Source organism: Chlorocebus sabaeus, chromosome 23, assembly GCF_047675955.1.
Source record: "Chlorocebus sabaeus isolate Y175 chromosome 23, mChlSab1.0.hap1, whole genome shotgun sequence".
Lineage (NCBI taxonomy): Eukaryota > Metazoa > Chordata > Mammalia > Primates > Cercopithecidae > Chlorocebus > Chlorocebus sabaeus.
In genome coordinates, this window is record NC_132926.1 from 65944597 (window position 1) to 65960286 (window position 15690).

Below are 15690 nucleotides of genomic sequence, written 5' to 3' on the forward strand. Positions count from 1 at the left end.
GGCAACCTTCTAACTGGGCTTGGAGGAGAGAATCCCTCAGAGAACAGTGAAAGTGTTTCCTCAGGCTGAGAGGCTTAGAAGGCCAACTTACTTTTGAGAAAGATGAAGTTGACAGTATGGCCAAGGTCTAACTCCTACCAGGTGGGGATCTAAAAGGCATGAGAATGGCTGACTTCTTTGGAGTACTGCTGCCCTGGGACTCATGCCAGTCTCAGGCCAGGGATGCATGAGTGTTCCTTGCAAGAGCTGTGTCCCCTACCACACAAAGTGAGCCAGTATGGGGACTGTCTTGGGTTAGTCCAATAGAGCCACCTGGAGGAGTCTGGAGGAGCTCTGAGATATGCTGCTCGGTGTCTATGGGCTAAGGAAGAAGTCATGATGACTATCAGAACAAAGAAAAATGAGAAGTTGCTGAGTCAAGGAAATTGTAGGAAAAAAGAGGAAAAACAATGAATAATCCAGGAAAATTCATCTGTAAGACCAGAATGAGAAAAAATGACAACAGTGCCAGCTCAAGTAAGAAGTCCTATGCATCACCTCTCCCTGTCACCCCAGCCCCATGGACCCCCATGGAATCAAAATAGCAGCTATCAAGACAGGCAAAGAACAGTAGAAATGTGAGGTAAAGAAAAGAAGAAGGACTACCACCCTCTACCTTACTGCAGACTTCCATCCTAAAAACCAGCCCAAGAGTAGGGAGTGGAGAATGGGAGAAAATGGAGGTGGGAGAGAAGGAGGTTTAACAGTAAATTAAGTTTGAAGGTTTGAATATTACACAGGACTAGATTTTCTAATTTTCACATCTAACTTATTTGTGACTTAGCTACTGTAGATCACCTGTCACCTAAGAATAAGCAGGAACTTATAGGCTGCTGGGGTCCTCATGCAGAGCAGAAAAGTTACCCCACGGACTCAATTTCCCACTGTAAAACGACAACAGAAAAACAAAGTTGTGTTTTTACTATTCTATAAGCTGTGCTTTTTCAATATGCTAGCTATACCCATTTTCAAAAGACACAGGATCTGAATCTTTGCTGTGCAAAACCATCTCCCAGAGAGAACTGCTCAGCCACATGAAGTATGTGGGTTTGACACTTTTATAGGATAATGAAATGACATTTTCCTCTGTGACATCAGCATCATGTGTCTGGCACTTGAGGTCTCCAACCTTGTTTTGAGACTTACAAATTCTTTTCCTAATACTGCTCATATTTCTCTCTTGTATGTCATACCCTAATCACCATGCCAGATTTCCTAGCATAAACAGCAACTGCAAGGAAGTCTTTCTATTCTCTGTTCGCTCTGTCTATACCTGCACAAATTTATTGATTTTAATCATGCTGCTTTCACCTTTATTTGGCACCACAAAATATCCTAATTTTCACCAACTATTTCACGCTTTCCTTATTTGATCTTGATCTTTCTATTATCATTTCTTTAAATATCTTTCAGTTCCTTCTTTTCTTTAATCAAGGGAATGCTAGACTCAAAAATGCAAGAAGTATTCTGGGAATCTTTGAACAAAAATGGGATTATATGAATTCTCTTACTAAATTTCAAAAGTGAAGAGACCTTAAAGAGTCCCACCATCTTAATTTACAGATGTGAAAACTGACTCCCCACGAGTTTATGTAACTGATTAGACAACCAGCAAGTGCACAGTGGTACCAGAATCAAGGCTCTAGCTCCCAAGCCTGGGGTCCTTTCCAATGCATTGCCTGCTTTGAAGTATATAATGTAATAATACTAAAACTAAACTAAACTAAGATGTCATGAAGATGACTAGAGATTAACTTTATAATTAATAGCATTCCCAAATCTAAAGATAATGAGACTTCTGTTTGCCACCACAAGGGAGTAACATAGGCTCAAATCAGCCTTCTGCTGAAAACAGTTTTAAAACCTGACAAAATATATAAAACAACTATTTCAGACATAAAATAACCAGAAGCACAGGACTGTGATCCTCAAGAGAAGAGAAACAAACAAGGCAAAGGCTCCAATTACCCTGTTTTTCTGCCTTGAAGCAGTTTCTAAACTGCAGCACAGGAAACAGAAATTGAAACAATTCAGTAGTCTCACTGAGTTGAAGAGACAGACGTTAGAGTTCAGGGACACCTAGACAGCTAGAATTTGCAGAGTAGAGTATAAGAGAAGAGGTAACTCTGCAGAGAAAGGCTTCCAGAAATCTGCATAGGATTCCCCTCAAATCTTTGGTCAAATATTAATCATCATGAGGTCAGGCAAAGAGAAGCTGTTCGGGAAAGAATATGTACCAAGGAAGGGTAAGCTGAACACTTCCCAGAGTTCACATACTGTTTGGAGTTGGTGGAATTTTCTCAAGCCAGAGTATTGAAATCTTCAGAATATATAGATTATTCGACAGAGGGAGTCCAGATGGGTGATGCCTGAGTAGTGACCTAAAGTAGCCCTAGAGTAAAGTCTTCTTTAGAGTCATTCTCAAAGAGCTTAAAAACACGGCTCAAGAGAATCAAACAAGGATCAACAGGATCACCAAGTAACTTCAGTTACTATACAAAAGGGCCAGCATTCTCTAAGCAATATAACCAAACCCAGCATTCAACAACATAAAAGTTTAAATGTCAGGCATTCAATAAAAAATGAGAAAATACTCAAACATTTGGAAAGCAAATAATGCAGTTCTAATAACACCAGGAGTCAAAGATGAAATCAAAATGGAAATTAGAAAGTATTCTGAACTACCAAAAAAAAAAAAAAAAAAAAAAAAAGAAACAACATAACATCATTTGTGGCATGGCATTAAAGCAATAGTTAGGGGGGAAATTTATCATATTAAATGCCTATATGAGAAATAAAAGGGTATTAAAGTAATGAGTTTGTGTCAACCATAATATAGAACAAGTAAAAATAAAGGCCAAAGTAAGAAGAAAGGGGATAATAAAGATCAAAATATAAATCGTTGAAATAAAAAACAGCAAATCAATAGAGAAAATCAATGAAGCCAAAAACTGATTCTACAAGAAGATTAGTAAAATAGATAAATCTTGACACAAGTCCTACAACAGCACTGTCAGGTAGTGCAGAGCTGGTCAGATGCACTTACTGTCATCTAACCAAAAAGTAGGAGCCAATGCCATTACCTGGGTTGTTGCTACCTGGTGAAGCTCAACAGTATCCTGAGCACCAGAGAGGAGGTTGGCAGAGGAACTGAATCAAAGAGGTTGTGAAGGATATAGGGGTGGCAGAAGTGGCACCGAAGAGACCCCTCTATAACCCTGGAGGCTGTAGCTGTTAGTCACTGGGAGCCACTGCTCTGTTTCACATTGAAGAACGACTTAGTTGGTGCAGTGATCAGTCATGGTGGGTCAAAAATAAAGGATAGCCAAAGCACAACAAACATCAAAATCCAAATAATAAAAGGACATCTGGAATCATTAGTCAACATTTTTGGCAGCAAGGCGATGCAAACAAAAGCAAAAGTAGTAATAGATAAATGTGTTTTTTAAAAAAGCAAATTACAATTCAGAACGCAGAATTGATTTATCACCAATTGAGAAAACCTTTTACAAAGAGTCAACAAGAAGTTCAATGTCCCAAGTGCAAGTAGACAACTGGAGGAAGGAAAATTTTAATATAGCGTGTGATGACTTGAAAAATGATAAGAAACGTCCTATCCCCAATTCTACTTGCACATTTGATGATGCCTTTCAATGTTATTCTGAAGTTATGGAAAACATTAAAAAGGCAGGTTTTCAAAAACCAACACCTATTCAGTCACAGACACAGCCAATTGCTCTGCAAGGAAAAGATCTGAGAGTGGTATCCCAAACTAGGACAAGAAAGACATTATGCTATTTAATGCCTGGATATATTCATCTAGACTTCCAACACATAGAGGAAAAAGGAATAGACCTGCATGTTAGTCCTTATGCCTACTCAGGAGCTAACTCTTTAAGTGGAAGCTGAGTGATGCAATAAAAGTTTAGAAGTATTTGTGTATATGGTGGTGGAGATGGAGACAAAGAAATAGAAGACCTTAGGAAAGGTGTTGATATCATAATTGCAACTCCCAAAAGACTGAATGATCTGCAAATGAATAACTTTGTGAGCCTGCGAAGCATAACCTACTTGATTTTAGATGAAGCAGACAAGATGCTGGACATGGGGTTTGAACCCAAGATAATGAAGATTTTGTTAGACGTGCACCCAGATCGGCAGAATATTATGACCAGGCAAGTTGGTCATATTCAGTTCATTGACTCATACAATCTTATTTGAAAGAGTCCAAGCTTGTCTATGCTGGTACACTGGATCTGGTTGCCATAAGTTTAGTGAAGCAAATATAATGATCACCACAGAGGAAGAAAAATGAATTTATATCTAAAGTTTTCTAGACAGTATTTCACCCAGAGACAAAGTGATTGTCTTCATTTCCCAAAAGGCAGTTGCAGATCATTTATCAAGTGACCTAATACTTGGAAATATATCAGTAGAGTCTCTGCATGGTGATAGAGAACAGAGAGATTGGTTGGGAGAGAGCATTGGAGAATTTTAAAATAGGTCAAGTGAACATTAATTGCTACTGACATAGACTCCTGAGGTCTTGATGTCCATGATATTACAGATATATATAATTACAATTTTCCATGGAACGCTGAAGAATATGTACACTAAATAGGGTGCACAGGAAGAGCCGGAAGGACTGGAGTGTCAATTACACCTGTGACTAGAAATGATTTGAGGGTTGCCACCCAATTGATTAATATTTTGGAAACAGCAAACCAGAGTGTTCCAAAGGAGTTAGCATCAATGGCTGAGAGACACGAGGCACATCAACAACTAAAAAGGAAATGGGAAGACTTCAAGGAAGGCCCAAGAAGTTTTATTAAGATCTTTTGTTGAAAAGTGTTACTAGCTTACCAGATGTAAAACTTTAATAACACATATACCTTCAAATGCCTGCTTTCTTAAACTAGGCTTCATTAGTGTTTATACTGCAATCGGTATTACCTCTAAGAGTTTTTAACATAATAAATTGTTAGGTGTTACTCTTTTACTACTACCTAAAGTCTAGTGAATGTATCTTTAGAGTTGGTAGGTGTATAGATTGGCATAACCTCCTATGAACAACTTGGTAATGTATAAATTACAAATACATAGGCCTTTTGATCTGGCAATTTCTCTTCTATGAATGCACTCTATAAGTATGTCTAAAATATTTGTATATCAAAAGACTAACTGAAATGTCTAGAAAGGGACTAGATGAAGTGTTAAAAGCAAAGAACTTTCTACTATGATGGTGGACTGAGTTAAAACAGGAAACTTTACCTCCTACTTCAAACTCAACAGAAATGCTATATGAAGTATTTTTGAAAAAGGTGTTCCCAAAGCTGGGTTATGAATGGGGGCTTATTATATTCTGTATATGTTTAAAGAATTTTCCATAATAAAAAGTCCATATTTACCAGTCTGAAAAAAGATAAATCTCAAGGCAGACCAAATAAAATTATTGAATATTAGAAGCAGAAGAAACCTATGAAAACTGAAGAAACTGGTTAGACAACTAGTAAGTGTTAGAGTGGTACTAGATAAGGGCTCCAGCTCCCAAAGAGAGAAGACACAAATTTCCAATATCAGGAATAAAAGAGGTGATGTCACTACAGAGTTTACAGATGTTTAAAATAATAAGGAAATATTTTGAACAATTTTGTACTTATACATTTGGCAACTTTGATTAAATGGATGAGTCCCTAGAAAGAGACAAACTACCTTAGTATACTAATGAAGAAATAGATAACCTAAATAGCCCTGTATCTATTAAATAAATTTAACTTATAGTTAAGGACCATCCCACAAAGAATTTCCAGGCCCAGGTAGCCTCATGCGTTACATTCAATCAGATGGTTAAGGAAGAAATATTACCAATTTTATATAAATCCTTTCTGAAAATCAAGGAAAAGGGAGTACTTCTGAATGCAATATTTGAAGCCAGTGTTACTTTGACATCAAAATCGGACAAATACATTGCCAGAAAACTACAACTACAAGTCAATAAGTCTCATGAACATAGAGCAAAAATTCTAAGCAAAATTTTAGCAAATCAAATCTAATAATATATAAAAAGGCTAACGCATCAAGAACAACTGGAATTTATTTCAAGAATTCAAGGTAGACTGGGTGCAGTGGCTCATGCCTGTAATTCCAACACTTTGGGAGGCCAAGGGAGATGGATTGCTTGAGCTCAGGAGTTTGAGACCAGCCAGGGCAACATGGCAAAACCCTAGCCCTACTAAAAATACAAAAAATTAGGTAGGCATGGCAGCATGTGCCTGTAGTCTCAGCTACTCAGGAGGTCGAGGTAGGAGAATCACCTGAGCCCTGGAAGTCAAGGCTGCAGTGAGCTGTGATTGCACCACCGCACTCCAGCCTAGGTACCAGAAGTGAGACACTGAAAAAAAAAAAAATGGAAGGCTAGTTTATCATTAGAAAATCAAATTAATTTACCACATTAACAAATTAAGTAATAAAAACTACATAATTATCTCAAAAGATGCAGAATACACATTTGAAAAAATACGACATCCATTCCTGATCACAGCTCTCAGAAAATTATAAATAAAAGGAAATGTTCTCAACCTAATGAAAAGAATCTACCAAAAAAAAAACCTTACAGGAAAAATCATAATTAATAATTAATGGTGGAAGACTGAATGCTTTCACCCTACAATAAGAAATGAGACTAGAATATCTTTACTTACTTTTTCTATTCAACACTGTATTAGAGGCTCTAGACATTGAAATAAGGCAAGAAAAATAAATAAAAGGCATCAAAACTAAATAGAAGTAAAACTGTCTTTATTCAAGACAGTATGACAACATACATAGAGAATTTAATGAAAAATTAAAAGCTTTTTTTAAAATAAAAAGATGCTAAATGAAGAAGTGATTTAGCAAAGTTGTAGCATACAAGATCAATAAGCAAAAATTAATTAGCAACAAACAATTAGAAATTGGAATTCTTAAAAATATCATTAACAATAGATATTTAAAATATAAAATATCTAGGAATTAATCTGACAAAATATGTGCAAGATATATACAGTGAAAAATATAAAATCTAAATTCATAAAATAGTTATGAACCTATTTTTCAGTTGTAGTTTATCTTTGTATTCTTTTAACAGTGTCTTTCAAAGAGCAGAAGATTTACATTTTAATGAAGCTCAGTTTATCAATGTTTCCTTATATATATCAAGCTTTTGATGTTGTATCTATGAAAACATTGTCTATCCCAAGCTCATACAAATTTTCATCTGAATTAATAAAAATACTTGAATTTACAACTGAATTCATAAAAAGACTTATTCATGAATATTCCTGGAAACTTTATTTGTAACAGCTCAAAACTGAGTAAAGAAGACCTAAATAAGCAGAGAGATATACCATATTTATGGGTTAGAAGATTCAATATTTTTAACATTTGAATCCTCCTCAAATTTTTCTATAGAGTCAACATAATCTCAGTCAAGATCCCAGCAGGTGCTTTTTTTTTCTTTATTTAATAGATATTAACAATTCTAAAATTAATATGGAAATGCAAAGGACCTAGAATATCATAAATAACTGGAAAAAAGTTGGTAGATGAATAACATCTAGTTTCAAGATTTATTATAAAGCTACAGTAATCAAGACAATACAGAATTGGCATAAAAATACACAAATAGATCAATAGAACAGGCTAGACAATCAAAAAATATACCATATATATGAAAAACTGACTTTTTTTTACAAAAGTACAGACACAACTCAGTACAGATAGCATAGACTTTTTAACAAATGGCAGTGGTACAGTTCAATGCCCATATGCAAATAACTCTTTAATCCATACCTCACACCATATGCAAAAATTAACTCAAAATGGATCATACATCTAACTATAAAACTTCTGAAAGAAGGCATAGAAGAAAATGTGTATGAGCTTGGGATAGACAATGTTTTCATAGATACAACACCAAAAGCCTGATATATATATAAGGAAACATTGATAAACTGAACTTCATTAAAATGTAAAACTTCTGCTGTTTGAAAGACACTATTAAAAAAATACAAAGACAATCCACAACTGAAAAATTATTTGCAAATCATGAATTTGAGAAAAGATCCTCTCTAAATTCAACAGTAAGAAAATAAACAGTGCAAGAGAAAAATGGACTGAAGATTTTATCAGACATTTTGCTAAAATACATGGATGACAAATAGTTACAGGAAGTGATGCACAACATTTTTAGTCATTAGGAAAATATAAATTAAAACCATAATAAAGAACACTATACACCTATTAGAATGGCTAAAATGAAAAAATCTGGCAATACCAAGTGCTGATAAGGATTTGGAACAACTAGAATTCTCCCATATGTTGATAAAAATTTTAAATGACCAAATTTCTTGGAAAACAGTTTTGCATTTTCTTAAAAAACTAAATATTCATATGATTTAACCACTCCACTCTTAGGTATTTACTCAAGAAAAATGAATCCATAAAAAGACTTGTATATGAGTATTCCTGGAAGCTTTATTTGTAAACAGCTCAAAACTGAAAACAACCAAAATGTCTTGGTAATTTGTTGGATAAACAAATTGTGTTATATCAATACAATGAAATGCTATCAGTAATACAAAAGAACTGGCACACACAAAAAGAATGTACTTCAGATGGGCGTGGTGGCTCACTCCTGTAACCCCAGCCCTTTGGGAGGCCAAGGCAAGTGGATCACAAGGTCAGAAGATCGAGGTCATCTTGGCCAACATGGTGAAACCCCATCTCTACTGAAATACAAAAAAAAAAAAAAAAAATTAGCCAGGTGTGGTGGTGTGCACCTGTAATCCCAGCTACTTGGGAGGCTGAGGCAGGGGAATCACTTGAACCCATGTGGCAGAGGTTGCAGTGAGCTGAGATTGTGCCACTGTACTCCATCCTGGCGACAGAGCAAGACTCTGTCTAAAAGAAAAAAAAAAAACGTATTTCAAAGTAATTCTGCTGAACGAAAGAAGTTAGACATGGGAGTACATATTGTATGATTCTATTCATATAAAACACTACAAAATGCAAATTAATCTACAGAAAGCAGATCCATAGTTGCCTGAAGATAAGAAGGTTACAGTGATGTAGAAAGAAGAGATTATAAAGAGCAGAAGAAACTTTTGGACATGATGAATATGTTTATTAATGTTGATTGTAGTGGTGGTTTCACCACCACATACGTATATATATGCCAAAACTTACCAAGTTTTACACTTTAAATATGTGCAATATATTGTATGTCAGTTATACTTTAATAAAGCTGTTTTAAAAATCACTAGAAATACAAAGCAGCAAGAAAATGTGCATGATAACCCAGGAAAAAGAAGTCAATAGAAACAAAACAAAAAATGACAGAGATGCTAAACTTAGCAGCTAAGAACATTAAAACAGCTATTATAAATATGTCTAATATGCTCAAGGATAATGGTATGAAAGACGGTATGAAAGATATAAGAATGTAGAAATGTTAAAGATAAAAATTGCAGTATCTTTTTTTTTTTTTTTTTTTGAGATGGAGTCTCGCTCTGTTGCCCAGGCTGGAGTGCAGTGGCATGATCTCAGTTCACTGCAATCTCCGCCTCCCAAGTTCAAGTGATTCTCCTGCCTCATTCTCCTGAGTAGCTGGGACTACAGGTAAATGCCACCACACCTGGCTAATTTTTTGTCTTATTTTTAGTAGAGACGGGGTTTCACTGTGTTAGCCAGGCCTCGATCTCCTGACCTCATGATCCACCTGCCTCAGCCTCCCAAAGTGCTGGGATTACAGGCGTGAGCCACCATACCAGGCCAAAAATTACAATATCTCAAATGACAATTTCACTGGATGAGACTAAAAGCAAACTAAACACTGCAGATGAAAATAATTAATGAAATTGAAGACAGAACAATGGGAACTATCCAAAATCAAACACGCAGAGAAAACATACTAAAAAACAATGAAAAGAACCTCAGGACGTGCCTGTAATGTCAGGCAGCCTAACAGGTCATCGAAGTCCCAGAATAAGAGGAGAAAAAAAGTATGAAACAGGAAAAAAAATTTAAAATGGTTGAAAGTTTTTCCAAATGTGAAGAAAACCTTAAATTCGCAGATACAAGAAGCTCAGTGAACCCCAAAACAGGATAAACCAGGGCTCTCTTATTTCCTTAAGACATGAGAACTAAGACACTTCCTCCTGTACACAAAGGCTATATTGAGAAAGGGGAAAGAAAGAGGCCTCTTGAAAGGAGAAGACTTTGAATTCATCAGATGGTGTGACTTGTGAACCATTCCTTCATAATAGTCAAGGCTTAGTGCTTTCCATTGATGATGGGGCCCTCATCTGGGCTACTGCTTGAATGGCCAGGTCTCTGAGCCTGGTTGTAATTCCTTTTGAAGTCACATCTTGGATAACCAGTCACACTCTATAGAACTTTCCTCCATGGGATTTTGTTTAACTGCATATCCCAGGTTGGCCTCCTTCGTTTCTCAGTCACGCTTGCCCATTCTCCAGCTGATTTTTCCTGGGAATACTTACTGAAAAATTACTTTTGTAGAAAAATTTGTCTGAGGGTTATACCTTGTCAGAAGGAGGAGGGGAGAAAGTAGACTCTTGCCTTCTCCATTTGTTCTTTTCTCTGTCTTCCCCCACCTTCCTCCCTGCATTAGAAGGACTGTCCACTCTCCTCTACTATATAGCAAGTGCTCTTATCAAAAAGGGTGGGGGGGAGGGCAGGGCACGGTGGCTCACGCCTGTAATCCCAGCACTTTGGGAGGCCGAGAAGGGCAGATCACGAGATCAGGAGATCGAGACCATCCTGGCTAACACGGTGAAACCCCGTCTCTACTAAAAATACAAAAACTTAGCCAGGTGCGGTGGCCGGCCCCTGTAGTCCCAGCTACACGGGAGGCTGAGGCAGAAGAATGGTGTGAACCTGGGAGGCGGAGCTTGCAGTGAGCTGAGACTGGGCCACTGCACTCCAGCCTGGGTGACAGAGGGAGACTCAGTCTCAAAAAAAAAAAAAAAAAAAAAGGGTGGGGGACCAGATTGGCACCTGTCCTTCTAGCTAGTCAGGAGGCTGAGACAAGAGGATCACTTGGGCCTGAGAGTTTGAGGCTGCAGTGAGCTATGATCATGCTCCTGTACTCCAGCCTGGGTGACAGAGTGAGATCCCATCTCTGGAAAAAAAAAAAAAAAAAGGCTGGAGAACTAAGGCCGTCTCAATATTTTCAAAAATTAATCAATATAATACCTATATTAACAGGCTTAAGAAGAAAAAAAATCACATGATTATATCAATTTATGCAGAAAAAGTGTGAGAAAAATTCAACATGCATTCATGCAAAAAAAAAAAAAAAACCTCTCAGAAAAAAACATAAATAGAAGACAACGTTCTCAACTTGATAAAAAACATATACAGAAACCTACATTTAATATTATACTCAGTAGTAAAGGCTAAAAACTTTCCCCCTAAAATGAGGAGAAAAAAGCAAGAATGTTCGTTTTTACCACTCATGTTTAACATAGTGCTGGAAGTTTTAGCCAACACAATAAAGCAGGAAAAGAAAATAAATGGCAGATAGATTGAAATGGAAGAAATAAAACTGTCTCTATTTGTTGACAACATGATGGTCTATGTAGACAATTCCAAAGGCTCTACAAAATAAAAAACACAAAGCTCTAGATCTCATGAGTTCAGCAAGGGAACAGGATACAAGATCAACATACAAAGCAGTTTTTCTATATAGTAGCAACAGACATGTAGAAAACCAAAATTAAACATATAATACCATATACTATTTCTGAAATAAACTTAAATATCTGAGTGTGAATCTAACAAAACATGTAGGCTTTGTATGCTAAAAATGATAAAATTCTGATGAAATAAATCAAAGATCTAAATAAATGGACATTTCATGCTCAGAGAATGGAAGATTAAGGATAGCAAAGCTATCAATTCTCCCTAAATTTACATAAAGGTTTAACATAAGTCCTATCAAAATCCTAATAAGATTTTTAGTAGCTATATATAAGAATATCATAAAATATATAAGGAAAGGCAAAGGAACTAAAATAGTTAAAACAATTCCAAAAAAAGAAGACAATTTCAAGACTTAATGTATAGCTACAGTAAGCAAGACTATGTTCTGGCAGAGGAATCAACACCTATGTTGACGAACAGAATAGAGAATCCAGTAATAGTGTGGCCAACAGATTTTTGACAAAGGTGCAAAAGCAATTCAATAGTGGGAGGATAGTCTTTTCAACAAACGATGCTGGAAAAAAATGGATATCCAGAGGCAAAAGAATTAACCTCAACCTAAACATAACATCTTAAAAAAATTATCAAAGTGGATTATAGATTTAAATGTAAAACACTTTTGGAAGACAATATAGAAAATCTGCAGAACCTAGGGCTTGGTGAAGAGGTCTCAAGCATGACACCAACAGCATGACCCATTAAAAAATAGACATACTGGAAACTGGGCACCAAGATGGCTGAACAGGAACAGCTCCAGTCTCCAGCTCCCAACGTGAGCGACACAGAAGATGGGTGATTTCTGCATTTCCAACTGAGGTACCGAGTTCATCTCAGTGGGGTGTGTTGGACAGTGGGTACAGGACAGTGGGTGCAGCCCAATGAGCAAGAGACAAAGCAGGGTAAGGCATCGCCTTACCCGGGAAGTGCAAGGGGAAAGGGAATTCCCTTTCCTAGCCAAGGGAAACCGTGACACACAACACCTGGAAAATCGGGTCACTCCCACCCTAATACTGGGTTTTACCAAGGGTCTTAGCAAATGGCACACCAGGAGATTATATTTTGCGTTTGGCTCAGAGGGTCCCATGCCCACGGGGCCTCCCTCATTGCTAGCACAGCAGTCTGAGATCTAACTGCAAGGTGGCAGTGAGGCTGGGGGAGGGGCGCCTGCCATTGCTGGGGCTTAAGTAGGTAACAAAGAATCTGGGAAGCTCGAACTGGGTGGAGCCTACCATAGCTCAAGGAGGCCTGCCTGCCTCTGTAGACTCCACCTCTGAGGACAAGGCATAGCCAAAAAAAAGGCAGTGAAAACCTCTGCAGATGTAAATATCCCTGTCTGACAGCTTTGAAGAGAGTAGTGGTTCACCCAGCATGGAGTTTGAGATCTGAGAACGGACAGACCATCTGTGCAAGTGGGTCCCTGACCCCTGAGTAGCCTAACTGGGAGACATTCCCCACTAGGGGCAGACTGACACCTCACACCTCAGAGGGTTGGGTACACCTCTGAGACGAAGCTTCCAGAGGAACGATCAGACAGCAACATTTGCTGTTCAGCAATATTCACTCTTCTGTAGCCTCCGCTGCTGATACCCAGGCAAACAGGGTCTGGAGTGGACCTCTAGCAAACTCCAACAGACTTGCAGCTGAGGGTCCTGGCTGTTATAAAGGAAAATAACAAACAGAAAGGACATCCACACCAAAACCCCATCTGTATGTCACCATCATCAAAGACCAAAGGTAGATAAAACCACAAAGATGGGGAAAAAGCAGTATATAAAAGCTGGAAATTCTAAAAATCAGAGTGCCTCTCCCCCTCCAAAGGAATGCCGCTCCTCGCCAGCAATGGAACAAAGCTGGATGGAGAATGACTTTGAAGAGTTGAGAGAAGAAGGCTTCAGACAATCAAACTTCTCCAAGCTAAAAGAGTAATTACAAACCTAGCGTAAAGAAACTAAAAACCTTGAAAAAAGACTTGACGAATGGCTAACTGGAATAACCAATGTAAAGAAGTCCTTAAACAACCTGATAGAGATGAAAACCATGACACGAGAAATACGTGACAAATGCACAAGCTTCAGTAACTGACTCGATCAACTGGAAGAAAGGGTATCAGTGATTGAAGATCAAATGAATGAAATGAAGCGAGAAGAGAAGTTTAGAGAAAAAAGAGTAAAAAGAAATTAACAAAGCTTCCATGAAATATGGGACTATGTGAAAAGACCAAATCTATGTCTGATTGGTGTACCTGAAAGTGACAGGGAGAATGTAACCAAGTTGGAAAACACTCTGCAGGATAATATCCAGGAGAACTTCCCGAACCTAGTAAGGCAGGCCAACATTCAAATTCAGGAAATACAGAGAAGGCCACAAAGATATTCCTCGAGAAGAGCAACTCCAAGACACATAATTGTCAGATTCACCGAAGTTGATGAAGGAAAAAATGTTAAGGGCAGCCAGAGAGAAAGGTCAGGTTACCCACAACAGGAAGACCATAAGACTAACAGTGGATCTCTCGGCAGAAACTCTACAAGCCAGAAGAGAGTGGGGGCCAATATTCAACATTCTTAAAGAAAAGAATTTTAAACCCAGAATTTCATATCCAGCCAAACTAAGTTTCATAAGTGAAGGAGAAATAAAATCCTTTACAGACAAGCAAATGCTGAGAGATTTTGTTACCACCAGGCCTGCCCTACAAGAGCTCCTGAAGGAAGCACTGAACATGGAAAGGAACAACTGGTACCAGCCACTGCAAAAACATGCCAAAATGTAAAGACCATCAATACTAGGAAGAAACTGCATCAACTAACAGGCAAAATAACCAGCTAACATCATAATGACAGGATCAAGTTCACACATAACAATATTAACCTTAAATGTAAATGGGCTAAATACTCCAATTAAAAGACATAGACTGGCAAATTGGATAGAGTCAAGATCCATCAGTTTGCTGTATTCAGGCAACCCATCTCATGTGCAGAGACACACATAGCCTCAAAACAAAGGGATGGAGGAAGATCTACCAAGCAAATGGAAAACAAAAAAAGGCAGGGGTTGCAATCCTAGTATCTGATAAAACAGGCTTTAAACCAACAAGATCAAAAGAGACAAAGAAGGCCATTACATAATGGTAAAGGGATCAATTCGACAAGAAGAGCTAACTATCCTAAATATATATGCACCCAATATAGGATCACCCAGATTCATAAAGCAAGTCCTTAGAGACTTACAAAGAGACTTAGACTCCCATACAATAATAATGAGAGACTTTAACACCCTACTGTCAACATTAGACAGATCAATAAGACAGAAAGTTAAAAAAGATATCCAGGAATTGAATTCAACTCTGCACCAAGCAGACCTAATAGACATCTACAGAACTCTCCACCCCAAATCAACAGAATATACATTCTTCTCAGCACCACATCGCACTTATTTCAAAATTGACCACATAGTTGGAAGGAAAGCACTCCTAAGCAAATGGAAAAGAACTGAAATTATAACAGACTGTCTCTCAGACCACAGTGCAATCAAACTAGAACTCAGGATTAAGAAACTCGATCAAAACCACTCAACTACATGGAAACGGAACAATCTGCTCCTGAATGACTACTGGGTATATAACGAAATGAAGGCAGAAATAAAGACGTTCTTTGAAACCAATGAGAACAAAGATACAACATACCAGAATCTCTGGGACACATTTAAAGCTGTGTGTACAAGGAGATTTATAGCACTAAATGCCCACAAGAGAAAGTTGGAAAGATCTAAATTTGACACCCTAACATCACAATTAAAAGAACTAGAGAAGCAAGAGCAAAAACTTTCAAAAGCTAACAGAAGGCAAGAAATAACTAAGATCAGAGCAGAACTGAAGGAGATAGAGACACAAAA

At 37.5% G+C, this 15690-nt stretch overlaps 1 protein-coding gene and 1 pseudogene across 1 annotated transcript in view; one reads left to right on the forward strand and one right to left on the reverse strand.

The window, feature by feature from the left end:
- LVRN (laeverin) overlaps positions 1-15690 on the reverse strand; it is a 77164-nt gene that overhangs the window by 50670 nt on the left and 10804 nt on the right. The gene's annotated exons all lie outside the window — the stretch shown is intronic.
- Positions 496-4871, forward strand: LOC119628070 (probable ATP-dependent RNA helicase DDX43 pseudogene; annotated as a pseudogene).